At 52.7% G+C, this 4971-nt stretch overlaps 1 long non-coding RNA gene across 1 annotated transcript; it reads right to left on the bottom strand.

Moving 5' to 3' along the window:
• Positions 1-2898: 2898 nt before the first annotated feature.
• On the bottom strand, positions 2899-4420 carry LOC140719948 (uncharacterized). The gene is made up of 3 exons (XR_012097057.1): positions 4360-4420; positions 3806-3883; positions 2899-2999 (listed from the first exon to the last, which is right to left on the bottom strand). It is a non-coding gene; the product is annotated as an uncharacterized lncRNA (long non-coding RNA).
• Between the last annotated feature and the right edge of the window lie 551 nt (positions 4421-4971).

Raw genomic sequence — 4971 nt, 5'->3', positions numbered from 1 at the left:
CCTTAAATCTGTTTCAGTTCCCAAAAAATGTCTCATTACCCACATAATTATTGAAGTCTGGAAATAAATCCCAAAGGCCCACTCTCTTTAGCCCCATGTGGGTCACTTAATTAATTCCGCTGCCCTTCCCTCTCCCCACAGCTTGGTGTCAGACTTCAAACTAATCCCACTGCACCGCGCTTTCCCCACAGTTATGGACCCACCGGCAAATCTGTACCACAGAAAACACTGCCTCCCAGAACACTGGATAAGTCTGAAAACTGATCTCACTGACCCACCCTGTGCACACAGCTCTGTATCGGTCTTCAAACTAATCCAATTGTCCCACTCCCTCAACTCAGATCTCTATCAGTAACCAAACTAATCACGCTGCCCAACTCTTTTCTCACAGAAAAATATCATTCCACAAGCTAATCCCACACTCTGTCCCTCTCCTCACAGTTCCATGTCAGTCCAAACTAATTCCACAGCATCGCGCACTCTCCACAACCCTGCGTGAACCAGCAAAATAATAACAGGGTGGGATGCTTCCATATGACACTCTGCAATTCCTCAAAACATTCCGCTGCCCGGACCTTCCCGGACAGACACATATCGGTACTCGAAATGATCCAGTTTAATCATCCTCTCTCGACAACCTCGGAGAGTTTTCAAACAGTAGCAAGTCCCCCTCCCTCTTCCCACAAATCTACTTCAGCCCGTAAACCAATAATATTTTCTTTCCTCAGGACTATGTCACAGCCCAACTCCCAACCCACAGATCAGTCCAAATCTCACCCATCTTCGCATTTTCCAATCCAGTACGCATGGTCTCGGGAGACAAGAGAGCGGGAAACAATATTCTGTAAAATAAATTTCTTTCGATTAGTACCTAGAATCAAACACTGTTTCCGGAGACTCTCTCAGTTGTGAGATGGGAAGGTGCGATGGAAGCTTCTGTCTGTGACTGATCCCGGGAGTATGTGATGGGACGGTGCGGAGGGAGATTCGCTCTGTGTCTGACTCCGGGAGTGTGTGATGGGACGGTGTGGAGGGTGATTCACTCTGTGACTGACCCCGGGAGTGTGTGATGGGACGGTGTGGAGGGAGATTCACTCTGTGACTGACCCCGGGAGTGTGTGATGGGACGGTGCGGAGGGAGATGCACTCTGTGTCTGACCCCGGGAGTGTGTGATGGGACGGTGTGGATGGAGATTCACTCCGTGACTGAACCCGGGAGTGTGTGATGGGACGGTGTGGAGGGAGATTCACTCTACGTCTGACCCCGGGAGTGTGTGATGGGACGGTGTGGAGGGTGATTCACTCTGTGACTGACCCCGGGAGAGTGTGATGGGACGGTGTGGAGGGAGATTCACTCTGTGACTGACCCCGGGAGTGTGTGATGGGACGGTGCGGAGGGAGATGCACTCTGTGTCTGACCCCGGGAGTGTGTGATGGGACGGTGTGGAGGGAGATTCACTCCGTGACTGAACCCGGGAGTGTGTGATGGGACGGTGTGGAGGGAGATTCACTCTACGTCTGACCCCGGGAGTGTGTGATGGGATGGTGTGGAGGGAGATTCACTCCGTGACTGAACCCGGGAGTGTGTGATGGGACGGAGTGGAGGGAGATTCACTCTTTGTTTGACCCCGGGAATGTGTGTTGGGATGGAGAGGAGGGAGTTTCACTCCGTGCCTGACCCCGGGGATGTGTGATGGGACGGAGTGGAGGGTGTTTCACTGTTTCTGACCACGGGAGTGTGTGAAGGGACGGTGGGGAGGGAGATTCACTCTGTGTCTGACCCCGAGAGTGTCTGATGGGACGGTGTGGAGGGAGATTCACTCTGTCTCTGACCCCGAGAGTGTCTGATGGGACGGTGTGGAGGGTGATTCACTCTGTCTCTGACCCCGAGAGTGTCTGATGGGACGGGTGGAGGGAGATTCACTCTGTGTCTGACCCCGAGAGTGTGTGATGGGACGGTGTGGAGGGAGATTCACTCTGTGTCTGACCCCAGGAGTGTGTGATGGGACGGTGTGGAGGGAGATTCACTCTACGTCTGACCCCGGGAGTGTGTGATGGGATGGTGTGGAGGGAGATTCACTCTGTGTCTGACCCCAGGAGAGTGTGGTGGGAAGGTGTGGATGGATATTCACTCTGTGACTGAACCCGGGAGTGTGTGATGGGACGGAGTGGAGGGAGATTCACTCTGTGTCTGACCCCGAGAGTGTCTAATGGGACGGTGTGGAGGGAGATTCACTCTGTCTCTGACCCTGAGAGTGTCTGATGGGACGGTGTGGAGGGTGTTTCACTCTGTGTTTGACCCCGAGAGTGTCTGATGGGACGGGTGGAGGGAGATTGACACTGTGTCTGACCCCGAGAGTGTCTGATGGGACGGTGTGGAGGGAGATTCACTCTGTGTCTGACCCCGAGAGTGTCTGATGGGACGGTGTGGAGGGAGTTTCAGTCACTGTCTGACCCCGAGAGTGTCTGATGGGACGGTGTGGAGGGAGATACACTCTGTGACTGACCCCGGGAGTGTGTGATTGGACGGTGTGGAGGGAGATTCACTCTGTGTCTGACCCCGGGAGTGTGTAATGGGACAGTGTGGAGGGAGATTCACTCTGTTTCTGACCCCGGGAGTGTGTGATGAGACGGTGTGGAGGGAGCTTCACTCTGTGTCTGACCCCGGGAGTGTGTGATTGTGCGCTGTGGAGGGAGCTTTACACTGTGTCAGATCCTGGGTGTGTGTGATTGGACGGTTTGGATGGAGCTTCTCTCTGTGTCAGATCCTGGGTGTGTGTTTTTGGTATTTCACTCTGTACGCCGGGAGTGGGTGTCCTATGTTAGTGTGGGATCTTTTCTTGTTGTGGTTGTTACCGCTTCATCCTTTGAATTGATTTCGAGAAGCCTTGAATCACGGTTTGAACATTCTTGCCTCGCTGTGTGGAAAGATGTTTCAAACGTCGAGACGTTATAACACCTGTCGTTAATTCTGACCCAGTCCTTGGAACACGTTTGCTCTGGAAATCAGCAGGAAGGAACAGTTAATCTCCCTCCCATTAGTTTCTTCCAATGCCAGGCACTCGGTGAATCTTAGAAAAGTTCCTTCTAATCCGTCTGATCACAGAAAACAAAATTCCATCCAGACCACGTCATGGGTTACCGGATTCAGACACTGAGAGATGCAGCCGCGCATTTCCCCTTAGTCACAAGCTCAGAGTGTCAAACTCCGAGTGTCATCACACAAACCCGCTGTTAGACACAGAGTGAAATCTACCTCCACACCGTCCCATCACACACTCCCGGGGTCAGGCACAGAGTGAATGTCCCTCCACGCCGTCCCATCACACACTCCCGGGGTCAGACACAGAGTGAATCTCCCTCCACACCGTCCCCTCACACAGCCCCGGGGTCAGACATAGAGTGAATCTACCTCCGCACCGTCCTATCACACTCTCCCGGTGTGAGACACAGAGCGAATCTCTCTCCACACCGTCTCATCACACACTCCTGGGGTCTGACACAGAGTGAAGCTCCCTCCACATCGTCCGTTCACACACTCCCGAGGTAAGACATTGGGTGTCGCCCCCTCCAGACCGGCCGCACACACATTCCCGAGGGTCAGCTACAGTGTCTGTTGCATCCGCACTGTCTCATCATAGAAACCTGGGGTCAGACTCTCTCTCTCTCTCTCTCTCTCTCTCTCTCTCTCTCTCTCTCTCTCTCTCTCTCTCTCTCTCTCTCTCTCTCTCTCTCTCTCTCTCTCTCTCTCTCAGCCTTCCCACCCTGTAATGCCTAGACAGGTAGGAGTCCGTTGTGGCCTCACCTCTGTTACTGGTCAGGAATTGGCAAAGTATCTGTTGGTTTCGGCCGGAGGTGATTTGAGACTGACGAATCTGTAATACTGAGAGGGATGGTGAACGACGTTTAGCTTTAACAGTGACGTGTGAGACATTGTCACGGTGCCGCGCGGTCACGGTAAGTGGTGTGTCGTTGTCACGGTACGGTACGGTTCACGTTGTGAAGCGAATCATGTTGAGAGTTGTGACACAGTGTCACTTTCAAGGGCGTGTCGGTGTCACTGTGAGGTGTGTTCCGGTGTCGCCTTGAGGAGTGTATCAGTCACAGGGTCAGGGGCATGTCGATGTTACAGTGAGGAGTGCTTTGCTGTCACTGTGAGTGTTGTCATTGTGAATGGCATGTCGGTGTCTCTATGAGACTGGATTGTGTTACGGGAAAGGCCGTGTTATTGTCACGGTTAAGGGCTGTGTCTGTGTCACATTGAGGATCGCGTCGGCATCACTGTGAGGTTTTACGCTAACTCTTCATTCCACTCTGTTAGTTTACGTTCTGACTCCATCCGGAGCCCGTTCGACTCACCATAGATCGAGAGCCCGGCCACTATCGCGATAAGGGCGGATGTAACGAGACAGAATAGGCAAATCTGACGGTACGATTTATTTCTGATTTTATCCTTTGGCTGCTCTGTATGTGGACCTGTAGAGAGAACATTCAGCGTGTGTGTGAATTCAGCCGTGACCCCCACTGTTGCTCCCACCCACCCACCATCCGCGCTCTCGCCTTCTACCACGATCACTACTCCCTCTCTCAATCTCATCTACTTTCAGCTGTCATCGCCGAGTCCAAATTCCAGAGTCTGACAGGCGTCTGACGGATTCCAGAGATCAGTCAGTTCTCCTCTGAGCCTCTTCCGCTCCAGAGGAAGCAACCCAGGTGTCCGACCTCTCGTTGTAACACATGTCATCGAATCCCGGCAGAGTCCTGTTAAACCTCACCGGACGCTCCCCAACGCCCTGACATCCTTCCGATAATGGGGTGACCTGAACTGTAAACAATACACCTGATTTAGCTTAACTAATGATTCTTATAAAGTTGCAACATAGCCCCTGATATTTGTACTCAATGCCCCGGCTCATAAAGGGAAGAATGCCATCGGACTTCTTAACCATCCCATCAAACTGTGCAGCCACG

Source organism: Hemitrygon akajei, unplaced genomic scaffold (genome assembly GCF_048418815.1).
Source record: "Hemitrygon akajei unplaced genomic scaffold, sHemAka1.3 Scf000033, whole genome shotgun sequence".
Taxonomy (NCBI): domain Eukaryota; kingdom Metazoa; phylum Chordata; class Chondrichthyes; order Myliobatiformes; family Dasyatidae; genus Hemitrygon; species Hemitrygon akajei.
The sequence above is the reverse complement of the archived record's forward strand: the minus strand, read 5'-3'. Positions and strand labels throughout refer to the sequence as shown.